Genomic DNA, 21,703 nt, shown 5'->3' on the forward strand with positions numbered 1-21,703 from the left:
GATTGGCCATGGGAAATTGTCCCATAGTGTCCAGGGATGTACAGGTTAGGGTGGATTGGCCAAGGGAAATTGTCCCATAGTGTCCAGGGATGGGCAGGTTAGGGTGGATTGGCCAAGGGAAATTGTCCCATAGTGTCCAGGGATGTGCAGGTTAGGGTGGATTGGCCAAGGGAAATTGTCCCATAGTGTCCAGGGATGGGCAGGTTAGGGTGGATTGGCCATGGGAAATTGTCCCATAGTGCCCAGGGATGGGCAGGTTACCCATGGGAAATGTAAGAGTTCAGGGATGGGTGGATTGATCACCAGAGGGTGAGTGGGGACAGGCTGGGCCAAATGGTCTGTTTCCGCACTTTAAAAAAGTGTCCTTAACCAATTGTCAGTCCATATTTTTAACCCTTATGCATACTTGTGAACTCCCGCTAAACACTCTCTCACACATGCACTCTCTCATTTTGTTTCCTAAACTGCTGTATGAGATCCTTAGCAAAACCTATCAGAGAAAATCTAATACATCACATTCATGGTTACTCCTGTGACTGTTCTGTAAGTGGCTCCTCTGCTCCTGACACACCAACCCTCCGTCCACTGTTTGCCAAGTGCCACCTCTTTACAAATACTCATTTCTTGTGGCTAATCAGTTAGACAAGTCCCTTTCTCTTCTTGTATTTCTGAGATATTTCCTGTACCTTCTTCCATCAAGCCAGATATGAAACAAATGTTTCCCTTTTCTTCACAATGAATGATCTTGTCCCCTTTCAGTAATGGGCCTAAATTTATCCTCATTCATCTCCTTCCTTCACAGTTTCATTTTACACAGTGCCTCTCTTTTCCTCGCTAGCTTGCAATTACCTTTTCATTTACAGTTTCATGGTCTGCCTTCGCTGAATCCCAAATTGCTCCCAATCCTCAAGCTTATTGCTATTTTTGGTCTCCATATAATGAGCCACTTCCTTTGATTAAACAAAATCATTAACTTCTTTCATTGTTGACTCACCTTTCCCTCTAGATGATTGTTCCTGAGATGAATATATATATATATCTGCTGGAGACCTTATATTCTTTATTTAAATACTCACCATTGTACGTCTAATGTCAAATCATTAATTGCACTTTTCCAATCCACCCGAGTAAGTTCCGAATTTCAGAATAAACTACAGTGTTTCAACTTCATGTCAATCATACAAAACCTCTTTCTTTGATCACTCTTTAATCTTCTACACTCATGAGAATATAAACCTGATTTGTACTATCTGTGCTGATAAGTTAATACTCTCCAACCTCAGGATTATTCTGGTAAACAATCTCTCCTCCCTGTTCAAAGCTGGTATCTTTATCCTGAACTGAACTGGGTTACACTGGAATGGATCGAGTCAGACAGAGGCTACAAAGGACCATATTCTTCCCTTTTTATTCCACCCCCCATTGGGATTGAGATTCAATTCGCTGTTTGGATTATTTTTCACAGTCACACAGCACAGAAACAGACCCTTTGGTTCAACTAGACCATGCCCACCATAATCCCGAACTAAACCAAGTCTTCCTCTGAACTCCTGGCCCATATCCCTCCAAACCTTTCCTATTCACGTACCTATCCAAATGTCATTTAAGTGGAGTGCAGGTTCATAGCTCCTTGAAAGTGGAGTCGCAGGTAGACAGGATAGTGAAGAAGGTGTTTGGTATGGTTTCCTTTATTGGTCAGAGTATTGAGTACAGGAGTTGGGAGGTCATGTTGCGGCTGTACAGGACATTGGTTAGGCCACTTTTGGAATATTGTGTGCAATTCTGGTCTCCTTCCTATTGGAAAGATGCTGTGAAACTTGAAAGGGTTCAGAAAAGATTTACAAGGATATTGCCAGGGTTGGAGGGTTTGAGCTATAGGGAGAGGCTGAACAGGCTGGGGCTGTTTTCCCTGGAGCGTCAGAGGCTGAGGGGTGACCTTATAGAGGTTTACAAAATTATGAGAGGCATGGATGGAGTAAGTAGACAAAGTCTTTTCCCTGGAGTCAGGGAGTCCAGAACTAAAGGGCATAGGTTTAGGGTGAGAGGGGAAAGATATAAAAGAGACCTAAGGGGCAACCTTTTCACACAGAGAGTGGTACATGTATGGAATGAGCTGCCAGAGGATGTGGTGGAGGCTGGTACAATTACAACATTTAAAAGGCATTTGGATGGCTATATGAATAGGAAGGGTTTGGAGGGATATGGACCGGGTGCTGGCAGGTGGGACTAGATTGGGTTGGGATATCTGGTTGGCATGGATGTGTTGGACCGAAGGGTCTGTTTCCATGCTGTACATCTCTATGACTCTATGACTCTAAGTGGGGTAATTGGACCCACTTCCTCTGGAAGTTCATTCCACATATGAACCACTCTCTCTGTTAAAAGATTGTCCCCCATATCTTTTCTAAATCTTTCTCCTCTCATCTTAAAAAAATATGCTCCCTTGTCCTGTGATCCCCCACCCTGGTGAAAAGACACTTGCTATTCACCTTATCTATGCCCCTCATGATTTTACAAATCTCTGTAAGGTCACCCCTCAACTCCTACGGTCCAGTGAAAAAGGTCCAACAAGTCAAACCCTCCGTTCCCAGCAACATCCCAGTAAATCTTTCGTGGCAGTACACTGGCTCTGAATGATTTCAAAGTCATTGAGATGTACAACATGGAATCAGACCCTTTGGTCCAATTCTTCCATGCCAACCAGAAAATCCTAAATTAATCTAGTCCCATTTGCTAGCATCCAACCCATATCCCTCCAAACCCTTCCTATTCATAAACCCATCCAGATGCCTTTTAAATGCTGTAATTGTACCAGCTTCCACCACTTCCTCTGGCAGCTCATTCCAGACACGTACCACCCTCTGCTTGAAAATCTTGCCCTTAGGTTCTGTTTAAATTTTTCCCCTCTCATCTTAAACCTATGTCCTCTAGTTTTGGATTCCCTAACCCTGGGAAAAAGACCTTGACTATTCACCCTTTCAAGTTTCACAACATCTTTCCGATAGGAAGGAGACCAGAATTGCACACAATATTCCAACAGTGGCCTAACCAATGTCCTGTACAGCCGCAACATGACCTCCCAACTCCTGTACTCAATACTCTGACCAATAAAGGAAAGCATACCAAACGCCTTCTTCATTATCCTATCTACCTGTGACTCCACTTTCAAGGAGCTATGAACCTGCACTCCAAGGTCTCTTTGTTCAGCAACACTCCCTCGGACCTTACCATTAAGTGTATACGTCCTGCTCTGATTTGCCTTTCCAAAATACAGCACCTCGCATTTATCTAAATTAAACTCCATCTGCCACTCCTTGGTCCATTGGCCCATCTGATCAAGATCCTGTTGTAATTTGAGGTAACTTTCTTTGGAGGGATATGGGTTGGGTGCTAGCAAATGGGACTAGATTAATTTAGGATTATCTGGTTGGCATGGGAGAGTTGGACCAAAGGGTCTGATTCCATGTTGTACATCTCTATGACTTTATATGCAGGTTAGTTGGTTTGGCGAATTTAAACTGCCTATAGAATCCAGGGATGTGCAGCTTAGGTGAGTTAGCCATAGAAAATGCGGTCCATTACATCTTCAATTTTGGTGTCATCTACAAACTTACTAACTGTACCTCTTATGTTCAAATCAAAATCATTTACATAAATGACAGAAAACAATTGACCCAGCACCAATCCTTGTGGCACTCCACTGGTCACAGGCCTCCAGTCTGAAAAACAACCCTCCACCACCACCCTCTGTCTTCTACCTTTGAGCCAGTTCTGTATCCAAATGGCTAGTTCTTCCTGTATTCCATGAGATTTAACCTTGCTAATCAGTCTCCCATGGGGAACCTTGTCGAACGCCTTACTGAAGTCCATATAGATCACATCTACTGCTCTGCCCTCATCAATCCTCTTTGTTACTTCTTCAAAAAACTCAATCAAGTTTGTGAGACATGATTTCCCACGCACAAAACCATGCTGATTATCCAAATACATGTACATTCTGTCCCTCGGGTATCCCTCCAACTTGCCCACCACCAACGTCAGGCTCACTGGTCTATAGTTCCCTGGCTTGTCCCTACCACCCTTCTTAAACAGTGGCACCACATTAGCCAACCTCCAGTCTTGAAACACACTCCCTGTAGCTATTGATGATACAAATATCTCAGCAAGGGGCCCAGCAATCACTTCCCTAGCTTCCCACAGAGCTCTAGGGCACACCTGATCAGGTCCTGGAGATTTATCCACCTTTATGCATTTCTGCCTTCTGTAATAAGGACACTTTTCAAGATGTCGCTATTCATTTCCCCAAATTCCCTAGTGTCTGTATTCTTCTCCACAGTAAACAAGCAAAATGCTTGTTTAGTATCTCACCCACCTCCTGCAGTTCCATATGTAGATGGCCTTGGTGAACTTTAAGGGGTCCTATTCTCTCCCTACTTACCCTTTTGTCCTTAATGTATTTGTAAAAACCCTTGGATTCTCCTTAACCCTATTTGCCAAAGCGATCTCATGTCCCCTCTACTGTCCTTGTACATCTTTGGACTGTGGGAGGAAACCAGAGCACCCGGAGGAAACCTACACAGACACAGGGAAAATGTACAAACTGCACACAGACAGCCGGCTGAAGGTGGAATCGAACACGGGCCCCTGATGCTGTGAGACAGCAGTGCTATCCACTGAGCCACCCTGCTACCCCTCTTGTCAAGCCAAAGCAGTCTGTTCAATCTTTCCTGACAGGGCTAACTTCCATTTCTGAAGATGCGCTGTATTATTTTCCTTCTGTCTTCACCAATGTCGCTACACCTTGTTCATTATAAGCAGAACGGAACTGTGCCATATTCACCACTTGTGGTCTAACCAGGCCCTCAGTGTTGTGTCTGAAGTCGATGCCAGCGTCTGGTTCTGTCCCACAGTGACCTGCCCTCCCACAGTAAGCCTGCATTACTGCAGCAACTGAACAATGCTGGTCTTTCAGGTCAGTTTTCCTGGTTCATGGGACATGGGGGTCACAAGCTGGGTCAGCACTTATTGCCAGGCCCTGGCTGCTTTGCAATAGGTGCTGGTCACCCAGATTCTTAAACCATGATGGATCTTGGTATCAGGACACTCACAGTGTCTAGGATCGTGACCCAGCCACACTGAGGGAACGGTGATATATTCCCAAGTCAGGATGGTGAGGGGCTCGGAGGGGAACTTGCAGGGGGTGGGGTTCCCATGTACCTGCTGCCCCTTGTCCTTCTAGATGGAAGTGGCCGTGGGTTTGGAAGGTGCTGCCTGAGGATCTTTGGTGGGTTTCTGCAGTGCATCTTGTAGATGGTACACACTGCTGCTACTGAGTATCAGTGGGGGAGGGAGGGGATTTTCTTGGTGATGGTCATAGCCTGGTATATGTGTGGTACAAATGTTACTTGCCCCTTGTCAGCCCAAGCCTGGATATTGTCCAGATCTTGCTGCATTTAAACTGCTTCAGTCTCTGAGGGAGCAGGGTGAATGGTGCTGAACACTGTACAATCATCGGTGAGTATCCCCACTTCGGACCTTCTGATGGAGGGAAGGTGATTGATGAAGCAGCTGAAGATGGTTGGGTCAAGGGCACTCCCCTGAGGGACTCCTGCAGAGATGGTCTGGAGCTGATATGACTAACCCTCCAACAACCACCACCACCTTCCCAAGTGCCAGGTATGACTCCAACCAGTGGAGAGTTTGCCCCCTGACCCATTGAATCCAGTTGAAGAGTGTGGTGCTGGAAAAGCACAGCAGGTCAGGCAGCATCCGAGGAGCGGGAGAATCAATGTTTCGAGCATAAGCTCTTCAGCAGGAACACGGTTCCTGGACACATCTGCAGCTGGCAGTTTGGTAGTGATGAGGTCAGGTATGTTTTTCCCTCACCACCTGCTGCAGTGCCAGTTTAGCAGCTCTGCCCAATCAGCTTGACCAGTGCTCACTTTCACCCACTGATTCCAGTTTTGCCAGGGTCCTTGATGCCACACTCTGTCGAATGCAGCCTTGGTGTCAGGGGCTGTCACTCTCCCCTTCCATCTGCAATTCCGCTCTTTTGACCATGTTTGACCCAAGGCTGTAATGAGATCAGGAGCTGAGTGACCCTGGGGGAACCCAAACTGGGCATCACTGAGCAGGTTATTGCTGAGCAGGTGCTGCTTGGTAACCCCTTCCATCACTTTCCTGATGTTGGAGAGTAGACTGATTGGGCAGGAATTGGCCAGGTTGGATGTGTCCTGCTTTTTGTGTACAGGACATACCTGTACACAATTTTCCACATCGTCGGGTAGATGCCGGTGTTGTAACTGGAACAGCTTGGCTAAGGGAGTGGCAGGTTCTGGAGCACACGTCTTCAGTCCTATTGCCGGAATGTTCTCGGGGCCCATTGCCTTTGCAGTATCCAGTGCCTCCAGCTGTTTCTTGATATCACGTGGAGTGAATCGAATTCACTGGAGACTGGTATCTGCGATGCTGGGAATCACTGGATGAAGATGAGAGTGTGTTGCTGGAAAAGCACAGCAGGTCAGGCAGCATCCGAGGAGCAGGAGAATCAACGTTTCGGGCAAAGGCCCTTCATCAGTCCTCACTTTCTCCTAATCACTAGTGGAACCTGTGATGGATCATCTACTCGGCACTTCTGACTGCAGATTGCTGTGAATGCTTTAGCCTTACCTTTCACACTGATGTGCTGGGCTCTCCATCATTGAGGATGGGGATATTTATGGAACGTCCTCCTCCAGTGAGTTGTTTCGTTGTCCCACCACCATTCATGACTGGATGTGGAAGGACAGCAGAGTTTCAATCTGATCTGTTGATTGTGGGATTGCTTAGCTCTGTCTATCACTTGCTGCTTGTGCGGTTGAGCACGCAACTAGCCTTGTTCCTTAGCTTCACCTCATTGTTCAAGGTGCTGCTCCTGGCATGCTGTCCCACACTCCCCATTGAACCAGGTCGATCCCTTGGCTTGATGGTAATGGCTGAGTGAGGGATATGCCGGACCGTGAGGTTACAGATTATACTGGAGGACAGTCCTGCTGCTGTTGATGACCCTCAGTGCCTCATGGATGTCCAGTGTGAAGTTGCTCGATCTGTTTGAAGTCTGTCCCATTTGAGTACGGTGATAGTGCCACCCAACCCGATGGAGGGGATTCTCAATGTGGAGGTGAGACTTTGTCTCCACAAGGACTGTGCAGTGGTCACTCTTACTGATCCTGTCATGGACAGATGTATCTGCAGCTGGCAGATTGGGAAGGAGGAGGTCAGCTCTGGTTTTCCTTCTTATTGATTCCTTCGCCACTTGCTGCAAACCCAGTCTAACAGCTGTGTCCTTTATGACCCACCGAGCTCCATCAGTAATGCTGCTGTTGAGCTACTCTGATGGTGAGACACTGAAATCCCTCACCCAGAGGACATTCGGTGACCCTGCCACCCCCAGCGCTTCCTCCAAACGTTGTTCAACATGGAGGATACAGATTCAGCAGCCGAAGGAGGACGGTATGTGGAATTCCCTCATTGAATGTATTTAAGGCAGAGACAGACAGGTGTTTGAACAGTAAAGGACTGAAAGCTTAGAACATAGAACAGTACAGCACAGAACAGGCCCTTCGGCCCTCGATATTGTGCCGACCTGTGAACCATTCTCAGCTCGTCCCCCTACACTGTCCCATCATCATCCATGTGCTTATCCAAGGATTGTTTAAATCTCCCTAATGTGGCTGAGTTAACTACATTAGCAGGTAGGGCATTCCACACCCTTACCACTCTCTGAGTAAAGAACCTGCCTCTGACATCTGTATTAAATCTATCACCCCTCAATTTGTAGTTATGCCCCTCGTACACGCTGACATCATCATCCTAGGAAAAAGACTTTCACTGTCTACCCTATCTAACCCTCTGATCATCTTGTATGTCTCTATCAAATCTCCTCTGAGACTTCTTCTTTCCAATGAGAACAGATCCAAGTCTCTCAGCCTTTCCTCAGAAGAGCTTCCCTCCAGACCAGGCAACATCTTGGTAAATCTCCTCTGCACCTTTTCCAATGCTTCCACATCCTTCCTGTAATGGGGTGACCAGAACTGTACACAATATTCCAAGTGTGGCCGCACTAGCGTTTTGTATAGTTGCAGCATGACATTGCGACTTTGGAACTCAATCCCTCTCCCTATGAAACCTAACACACCGTATGCCTTCTTAACAGCACTATCCACCTGGGTGGCAACTTTCAGGGATCTATGTACATGGACTCCAAGATCCCTCTGCACATCCACACTACCAAGAATCATTCCATTGACCCAGTACTCTGCCTTCCTGTTATTCTTCCCAAAGTGAATCACCTCACATTACCAAGCACCAGATCCAGTGTGGCCTTAACCACTTGTCGGCCCTTCGACATACTGTGTCAGGAAACCCTCCTGTACACATTGGACAAAAACTGATCCATCTGACGTACTAGAGTTATAGTATTTCCAGTCAATGTTGGGCAAGTTAAAATCTTCCATAATGACCACCCTGTTCCTTTCACTCCTACCCAGAATAATTTTGCTAATCCTCTCTTCCAACTCCCTGGAACTCTGCGGAGGCCTATAAAAAACTCCAAGCAGTGTGACCTCTCCTCTCCTGTTTCTAACCTCAGCCCACACTACCTCAGTCGAGTCCTCATCAAAAGTTCTCTCAGCCACCGTTATACTATCTTTGACTAACAAGGCCACACCTCCCCCTCTTTTAAGGCCTTGCCTGTTTTTTATGGAAGACCTAAGCCCTGGAACATGCAACATCCATTCCTCACCGTGCTCTATCCGCTTATGGTGAGTGGGCGGGTACGTGGAGCGGAGACCACGAGAGGGTCAGCCTTGATCTTACTGAATGGCAGAGGGGGCTCGAGGGGCCAGATGGTCTACTCCTCCTCGTGTTTCTGATGCTCTTATGGAATCAGCAGGAAGTTTGTGTCTGATCTATCTCAAAAACCATTTCCCTGTTGTCTCCCCACATCCCTTGACAGTTTAAAACATAGACACCTATTGATCTTATATCCCTTTACACAAACACTCACACACACATACACACACTCTCTCACAGACACTCATATCCGCCACACCCCCCCAACACACGCATGCACACGTACACATATACATTTGTGGGGTGTCTCTGTACTTGCAGAATTACATTTTACATTGCTCAAATACTGCATGAATCCATGTAAGTTTCTGTAAATCCATCTTTTAGATTGTAATCAGTCTGGCCATTGTGGTCACAGACAGCCTCACACAGGGAAGCTCACACCTTCAATACATTAGCTGGGCCAACATGACACCAATTGTTAAAGTTCACTTGAGAATATAACTTTTAAAAAAGTTTTGTGATTTACATATGAAAGAACTGAAATCAATGTGGTCATTCGAACAGATGAGAGACTTAACAAACAATCCAGGTCTTTTTCAATATATAATTTCAGTTACATCACACTGCAAACTTTTGCTATAAATTCTGTGTCTTACAATCTAATTCTCCATAACCACCTGATGAAGGAGCAGCGCTCCGAAAGCTAGTGTTTCCAAATAAACCTGTTGGACTCTCTAACTTAGGAACTAACCCTTCATAACCTATTGTGTAGAGGATTCCAAATATGTGCTCCCGTCAGAGAGAAGAAAGCCTTCCACATCTCAGTCTAAAATGGACTGTCCCATATTTAGGGGCAGTACCCTTTGGTTCTACACTCTAAACAAAGGGAGACAAACCTCCTTCACCACCACTGCTGAGATGATCACAGGAGGAGTGCTGTCAGTTCCAGTATGATCATTCCTCATTGTTCTGGAAACTGCGGCAGTCTCTCAATCTGTCCTCCTGCGACAATCCTATCCCAGGAGTTAGTTCTTGAATTGCAGGCCTTCTGTAACTGGGCCCTGACACTCCAGCTGAGGGAACCTTAATCCATCACTGAGGAAGGCTCAACACAATTCGCTTATGTTTGCATTTCCAAAGCTCAGGATCCTCTCTGGTTTTAAAAACAGCTTTCCCTTAATGTGTGCTGCCAATTTAAAGACTTGAGCATGCAAATGTCCCTCTGTGGATCAGGCACTGTCTTTAACAGCCCACCCCTTGCCCTTTACTCACTCCTGATGCCAGAGTGAATCATGAATTGCAGGAATTGAAATGGATCGACACCCGAACATGGATTCAGCCTGCGATGGGGAGATTTATTTGGCATTCTTTAGGACGACGCTGAGTTAGACATTCCCACAATAAAGGAACCAGAGTGCACAGGTTGAGTTGAAAATGGTTTCAGTCAGCGAGCCTCAATCTACATGTTAACAATTTCGATATAACCTGGATGTGAAAACCAGAGCTGATTTAAAGCACTGTTACCACCCGCCCCAGACAGACCTTCTGGGGCAGTCTGACTGTTCCAGAGTGGACAGGGGTCTCAGGACCCTGCACACTGACAAATCCAACCCTGATGGGAAATCCATCCCCCTAACCTCCAATCCTCACACGGTCAGGCTTTGAGGAAACAGTGCTGGGCTTTCAACTGGGAGAAGGGACACACCATCCCCCAGGGATCCAGTTCGCTCGGTGTGAGACCCAAAACACTCACAGGCAAATCCCCCCCATCCACATCCCCTCCCTCAGTCTCCCGCTCTGACACCACAGGGCACACACTGGCTCTCAGCTTGGGTCCATGACACACACCTACACCCCTAACACACACACACACACACACACACACACACCTACACCCCCCAACGCACACAGACACCCCCAACACACACACAGATACCTACACCCCACCCACAGCCCACCCACACACACACACACACACACACACACACACACACACACACCTACACCCCCCAACGCACACAGACACCCCCAACACACACACAGATACCTACACCCCACCCACAGCCCACCCACACACACACACACACACCTACACCCCCCAACGCACACAGACACCCCCAACACACACACAGATACCTACACCCCACCCACAGCCCACCCACACACACACACACACACCTACACCCCCCAACGCACACAGACACCCCCAACACACACAGATACCTACACCCCACCCACACCCCACACACACACACACACACACACACACCTACACCCCACCCACACCCCACCCACACACACACCTACACCCCACCCACACCCCCCACACACACATCTACACCCAAACCACACCCCACCCACACACACCTACACCACACCTGCACACCCCCCCACACCACACCCACACCCCCCCACACCACACCCACACCCCCCCCCACACACACACACACACCTACACCCCACCCACATCCACACCTACACCCCCACCACACCACACCTACACCCCCCATCCACACGCACACCTACACCCCCCCACACACACACCTACACCCCCCCCACACACACACATACACCCCCCCCACACACACACATACACCCCCCCACACACACACATACACCCCCCCACACACACACCTACACTCCCCACCACACACACACACACACCTACACCCCACCCACATCCACACCTACATCCCCCCACGCACACACACACCTACATCCCCCCCCGCACACACACACCTACACCCCCCACACACACACACCTACACCCCCCGCACACACACCTACACCCCCCCCCACACACACACACCTACACCCCCCCCACACACACACACCTACACCCCCCCCACACACACACACCTACACCCCCCACACACACACACACCTACCACCCCCCACACACACACCTACACCCCACCCACACACACACCTACACCCCACCCACACACACACCTACACCCCACCCACACACACACCTACACCCCACCCACACACACACACCTACACCCCACCCACACACACACACCTACACCCCACCCACACCCCCCACACACACATCTATACCCCAACCACACCCCACCAACACCCCACCCACACACACCTACACCACACCTGCACACCCCCCCACACCCACACCTACACATACACCCCCCCCACACCCACACCTCCACCCCCCCAAACCCACACCTACACCCCACCCACACCCACACCCCCCATCCACACACACACCTACATCCCCCCCCCACACACACACCTACACCCCACTCACACACACACACCTACACCCCCTCACACACACACCTACACCCCCCCCACACACACCTACACCCCCCCCACACACACCTACACCCCACCCCCACACACACCTACACCCCACCCCACACACACCTACACCCCACCCCACACACCTACCCCCCCCACACACACCTACACCCCCCCACACACACACCTACACCCCACACAGACCAATACACCCCCCACACACACACCTACACCCCCCCACACACACACCTACACCCCACACAGACCAATACACCCCCCACACACGCACCCCTACACCCCACCCACACACACACCTACACCCCCCCACACACACCTACACCCCACCCCACACACACCTACACCCCACCCCACACACCTACCCCCCCCACACACACCTACACCCCCCCACACACACACCTACACCCCACACAGACCAATACACCCCCCACACACGCACCCCTACACCCCACCCACACACACACCTACACCCCACCCACACACACACACCTACACCCCACCCCACACACACCTACACCCCACACACACCTACACCCCACACACACCTACACCCCACCCCACACACCTACCCCCCCACACACACCTACACCCCCCCACACACACACCTACACCCCACACAGACCAATACACCCCCCACACACGCACCCCTACACCCCATCCACACACACACCTACATCCCCCCCCCCACACACACACACCTACACTCCCCCCACCCACACACACCTACACCCCCACCCACACACACCTACACCCCCACCCACACACACCTACACCCCCCCCACACACACCTACACCCCCCCCACACACACCTACACCCCACACACACCTACACCCCACCTCACACACACCTACACCCCACCCCACACACACCTACACCCCACCCCACACACACCTACACCCCACCCCACACACACCTACACCCCACCCCACACACACCTACACCCCACCCCACACACACCTACACCCCCCCCACACACACCTACACCCCACCCCACACACACCTACACCCCACCTCACACACACCTACACCCCACCCCACACACACCTACACCCCACCCCACACACACCTACACCCCACCTCACACACACCTACACCCCACCCCACACACACCTACACCCCACCCCACACACACCTACAGCCCCCCCACACACCTACCCCCCCCACACACACAACCCCCACACACACTCCTACACCCCCCCACACACACACCTACACCCCACACAGACCAATACACCCCCCACACACGCACCCCTACACCCCCCCCCACACACACCCCGACAACCCCCCCACACACACCCCTACACCCTCCCCCACACACACCTACACCCCACACAGACCAATACACCCCCCACACACGCACCCCTACACCCCCCCCACACACACCCCTACAACCCCCCCCACAAACACCCCTACAACCCCACACACACACACCCCTACAACCCCCCACACACACACCTACACACCCCCACACACATACACCGACACCCCACCCACACACCTACACCCCAGCCACACACTACACACATACCTACACCCCCCACACCCCACACACACACCTACACACCCCCTCACGCACACCTACACACCCCCACCCCCCCCACACACCTACACACCCCCACACGCACACCTACACACCCCCACCCCCCCACACACCTACACCCCCCACGCACTCACCTACACCCCCCCACACACACACCTACACACCCCCACCCCCCACACACACACCTACACACCCCCCACACACACACCTACACACCCCCCACACACACACCTACACACCCCCCACACACAACTACACACCCCCACCCCCCCCACACACACACCTACACCCCCCCACACACCCACACATACACACCCCCACACACACACACACCCCTACACCATCCCCCACACACCTACACCCCCCCACACACACACCTACACATCCCCCCCACACACACCTACACCCCACCCACACCCCACACACACACCACCCACACCCCACACATACACCTACACCCCCACGACACACACACCTACACCCCCCACACACACACCTACAGCCCCCCCACACACACACACCTACACCCCCCACACACACACCTACAGCCCCCCCACACACACACCTACACCCCCACAAACACACACACCTACACCCCCCCCACACTCACACACATCTACACCCCACCCACACACCTACACCACACCCACACCCCCCACACACACCTACACACCCCCACCCCCCACACACACACCTACACCCCCCCCACACACCTACACCCCCCCCACACTCACACACACCTACACCCCACCCACACACCTACACCACACCCACACACCCCCCACACACACACACACCCCACACCCCACACATACACCTACACCCCCCACACACACACCTACACCCCCCCACACACTCACACTTGCACCCCACACACACCCCTACACCCCACCCACACCCCACACATACACCACCCCCACCACACACACACCTACACCCCCCCACACACACCTACAGCCACCACACACACACCTACACCCCCCCACACACACACCTACACCCCCCCACACACACCTACAGCCACCACACACACACCTACAGCCCCCAGACACACACCTCCACCCCCCCCACACACACCTACACCACCCCCACACACACACACCTACACCCCACACACACCCCTACACCCCACCGACACCCCACACATACACCACCCCTACACACACACCCCTACACACCCCACACACACACACCTCCACCCCCCCACACACACACACCTACACCACCCCCACACACACACACCTACACCACCCCCACACACACATCTACACCCCCACACACATACCCCTACACCCCCCACACACACCTACAACCCCCCACACACATACCTACAACCCCCCACACACATACCTACACACCCGCACACACACACCCACACATACACACCCCCCCACACACACACACCCCTACACCACCCCCCACACACCTACACCCCCCCACACACACTACACACCCCCACCCCCCCCACACACACCTACACATCCCCCCCACACACACCAACACACCCCCACACACACACCTACACCCCACCCACACACACACACCTACACCCCACACATGCACTTACACCCCCACGACACACACACACCTACAGCCCCCCCACACACACACCTCCACCCCCCCCACACACACACCTACAACCCCCCCACACACACACCCCTACACCCCCCACACACACACCTACACACCCACCCCCCACACACACACCTACACACCCACCCCCCACACACACACCTACACACCCCCCCACACACACACCTACACCCCCTCACACACACCTACACACCCCCTCACACAGACACCTACACGCCCTCACACACACACCTACACACCCCCACAAACACACCTACACCCCCCCACACACACACCTACACCCCCCCACACACACACCTACACCCCCCCACACACACCTACACCACCCCCACACACACACCTACACACCCCCACACACACACCTACACACCCCCACACACACACCTACACACCCCCACACACACACCTACACCACCCCCACACACACCTACACCACCCCCACACACACACCTACCCCCCCACACACACCTACACACCCCCACACACACACCTACACCCCCTCACACACACACCTACACCCCCCCCACACACCTACACACAACCCCCACACACACCTACACCCCCTCACACACACACCTACACCCCCCCACACACATCCCCCCACACACACCTACTTACACACACACCCCCCACACACACCTACCTACACCCATACCCCCCACACACACCTACCTACACACACACCCCCCACACACACCTACACATCCCCCACACACACACACACACACCTATACCCCTCCCCACACACACCCCCACACCCCACCCACACCCCCCACACACAGCTACACATCCCCACACACACACACAAACACACCCCCCACACACACACCTACACCCCCATACACACACACCTACACCCCCCCACACACACACCTACACCCCACACACACCCGACACATACACCACCCCTACACACACACCCCTACACACCCCACACACACACACCTACACCACCCCCACACACACACACCTACACCACCCCCACACACACACATCTACACCCCACACACACCACTACACCCCCACACACACCCCAACACACATCCCCCACACACACCCCAACAGACATCCCCCACACACACCCCCCACACACACACACCTACCTACACACACACCCCCCACACACACCTACACATCCCCCCCACACACGCACACACCTACAGCCCCCACACACACACCCCGACACCCCCCACACACACACCCGACACCCCCCACACACACCCCCTACACCCCCCACACACACCCCCCTACACCCCCCACACACACCTACACCCCACACACACACACACCTACACCCCCCCACACACACACACACCTACACCCCCCCACACACACACACCTACACCCCCCCCAAACACACACACCTACACCCCCCCCAAACACACACACCTACACCCCCCCCAAACACACATCTACACCCCCCCACACACCCCCCCACACACACACACACCCCACACACATACACACCACACACCCCACACACACCTACACCCTCTCACACACACACCTACCCCCCACACACACACACCTACACCCCCCCACACACACCCCCCACACACATCCCCCACACACACCCCCCACACACCCCCCCACACACATCCCCCACACACACCCCCCACACACACCCCAACACACATCCCCACACACACACACCTACCTACACACACACCCCCCACACACACCTACACATCCCCCCCACACACGCACACACCTACAGCCCCCACACACACACCCCGACACCCCCCACACACACACCCCGACACCCCCACACACACACCCCTACACCCCCCACACACACCCCCCTACACCCCCCACACACACCTACACCCCCCACACACACACACCTACACCCCCCCACACACACACACACCTACACCCCCCCACACACACACACACCTACACCCCCCCCACACACACACACCTACACCCCCCCCACACACACACCTACACCCCCCCACACACACACACCTACACCCCCCCACACACACACACCTACACCCCCCCACCCACACACACCTACAATCCCCCCACACACACACACCTACACCCCACCCACACACCTACACCACACCCACATCCCACCCACACACACACACCCACACCCCACACACACCACCCACACCCCACACACACCACCCACACCCCACACATACACCTACACCCCCCCACCCACACCCCACCCACACCCCACACCCCACACATACACCACCCCCACCACACACACACCTACACCACCCGCACACACACACACCTACACCCCACCCACACACACACCTACACACCCCCACACACACCCCCACATACACACCTACACACCCCCACATACACACCTACACACCCCCACATACACACCTACACACCCCCACACACACCACACACACACCTACACCCCCACACCCCACCCACACCCCCCCACACACACACCTACACACACACCCACACACACACCTACACCCCCTCACACACACACCTACACCCCCACACACACACACCTACACCCCCACACACACACAGCTACACCCCCCCACACACAGCTACACCCCCCCCACCACACACACACCTACACCCCCTCCCACACACACACACCTACACCCCCCCCACACACACACACCTACACCCCCCCCCACACACACACACCTACACCCCCCCACACACACACACCTACACCCCCCCACACACACCTACACCCCCCACACACACACACACACCCCACACACATACACACACACACCCCACACACACCTACACCCTCTCACACACACACCTACCCCCCCCACACACACACCTACACCCCCCCACACACACCCCCACACACATCCCCCACACACACCCCAACACACACCCCCCACACACACACACCTACCTACACACACACCCCCCACACACACCTACACATCCCCCCCACACACGCACACACCTACAGCCCCCACACACACACCCCGACACCCCCCACACACACCCCCCGACACCCCCCACACACACCCCCCTACACCCCCAACACACACCCCCCTACACCCCCCACACACACCTACACCCCACACACACACACACCTACACCCCCCCACACACACACACACCTACACCCCCCCCACACACACACACCTACACCCCCCTACACACACACACCTACACCCCACCCACACACCTACACCACACCACATCCCACCCACACACACACACACCCACACCCCACACACACCCCTACACCCCACACACACCCCTACACCCCACACACACCCCTACACCCCACCCACACCCCACACCCCACACATACACCACCCCCACCACACACACACCTACACCCCCACACACACACACCTACAGCCCCCACACACACACCTACACCACCCCCACACACACACCCCTACACCCCACCCACACCCCACACCCCACACATACACCACCCCCCCCACACACACACCTACACCCCCACACACACACACCTACACCCCCCCCACACACACACACCTACAGCCCCCACACACACACCTCCACCCCCCCACACACACACACATACACCACCCCCCACACACACATACACCACCCCCCACACACACATCTACACCCCCACACACACACCCCTACACCCCCCACACACACCTACAACCCCCCCACACACACACCTACACACCCGCACACACACACACCTACACCCCACCCACACACCTACACCTACACCCCCCACACCCCACCCACACTCCACCCACACATACACACCCCCCACACCACACACACCTACACCGCCCCCACACACACCTACACCCCCCACACACACACCTACACCCCCCCACACACACCTACACACCCCCCACACACACACCTACACACCCCCACACACACATCTACACCACCCCCACACACACATCTACACCACCCCCACACACACATCTACACCACCCCCACACACACACCTACCCCCCCACACACACACCTACACCCCCTCACACACACACCTACACCCCCCACACACACACCTACACCCCCCCACACACACACCTACACCCCCCTCACACACACACCTACACCCCCCCACACACACACCTACACCCCCCACACACACACCTACACCCCCCCACACACACACCTACACCCCCACACACACACAGCTACACCCCCACACACACACACCTACACCCCCCCACACACACACCTACACCCCCACACACACACACAGCTACACCCCCCCACACACACACCTACACCCCCACACACACACAGCTACACCCCCCCAAACACACACCCCCACACACACACCCCACACACACCTACACCCCCTCACACACACACCTACAACCCCCACACACACCCCTACACACATCCCCCACACACACCCCTACACACATCCCCCACACACACCCCCCACACACACCTACACATCCCCTCCACACACCCCCCACACCACCCCACACACACACATCTACACCCCACACACACCACTACACCCCCACACACACATCCCTACACCCCCCACACACACACCTACAACCCCCCACACACACACCCCTACACCCCCCCACACACACCCCTACACCCCCCACACACACACCCCTACACCCCCCACACACACACCCCTACACCCCCCACACACACACCTACAACCCCCCACACACACACCTACACACCCGCACACACACACCTACACCCCCCCACACACACACACCTACACCCCACCCAACCACCTACACCCCACCCACACCCCACACACACACCTACACCCCCCACACCCCACCCACACTCCAAACACACACCTACACCCCCCACACCCCACCCACACATACACACCCCCACACCGCCCCCACACACACCTACACCGCCCCCACACACACCTACACACCCCCACCCCCCACACACACACCTACACACCCCCCACACACACACCTACACACCCCCCACATACACACCTACACACCTCCCACACACACATCTACACCACCCCACACACACATCTACACCACCCCCACACACACACCTACCCCCCCCACACACACCTACACCCCCCACACACACCTACACCCCCTCACACACACCTACACCCCCCCACACACCCCCACACACACACCTACACACCCCCACACACACATCTACACCACCCCCACACACCCCCCTACACCCCCCACACACACACCCCTACAGCCCCCCCACACACACACACACCTACACCCCCCCACACACACACCTACACCCCCCCACACACACACCTACACCCCCCCACACACACACACACCTACACCCCCTCACACACACACACACCTACACCCCCCCACACACACACCTACACCCCCCCACACACACACCTACACCCCCCCACACACACACACACCTACACCCCTCACACACACACACACCTACACCCCCCCACACACACACACACCTACACCCCCTCACACACACACACACCTACACCCCACCCACACACACACACCTACACCCACCCACACACCTACACCACACCCACATCCCACCCACACACACACACCACACACACCACCCACACCCCACACATACACCTACACCCCCCACACACACCTACACCCCCCACACACACACCTACACCCCCCCACACACACACACACCTACACCCCACACACACCCCTACACCCCACCACACCCCACACATACACCACCCCTACACACACACCCCTACACACACACCTCCACCCCCCCACACACTCACACCTACACCACCCCCACACACACACATCTACACCCCGACACACATACCCCTACACCCCCCACACACACACCTACAACCCCCCACACACATACCTGCACACACACACCCACACATACACACACCCCCACACACACACACCCCTACACCACCCCCCACACACCTACACCCCCCACACACACTACACACCCCCACCCCCCACACACACACCTACAACCCCCCCCACACACACCTACACACCCTCCCCACACACACCTACACACCCCCACACACACACCTTCACCACCCCCACACACACACCTACACCACCCCCACACACACATCTACACCACCCCCACACACACATCTACACCCCCCCCACACACACCCCCGCCACACACACCTACACAACCCCCCACACACACACGTACAGCCCCCACACACACACCTCCACCCCCCCACACACACACACACTACACCCACACACACCCCTACACCCCCCCACACACACACCCCTACACCCCCCCACACACACACCCCCACACCCCCCACACACACCCCTACACCCCCCCACACACACACCTACACACCCACACACACACCTACACACCCCCACACACACACCTACACACCCCCACACACACCACACACACACCTACACCCCCACACCCCACCCACACCCCCCACACACACCTACACACCCCACACACACACCTACACACCCCCACACACACACCTACACACACCCCCTCACACACACACCTACACACACCCACTCACACACACACCTACACCCCCTCACACA

This window comes from Chiloscyllium punctatum, chromosome 21 (genome assembly GCF_047496795.1).
Source record: "Chiloscyllium punctatum isolate Juve2018m chromosome 21, sChiPun1.3, whole genome shotgun sequence".
Classification (NCBI taxonomy): domain Eukaryota; kingdom Metazoa; phylum Chordata; class Chondrichthyes; order Orectolobiformes; family Hemiscylliidae; genus Chiloscyllium; species Chiloscyllium punctatum.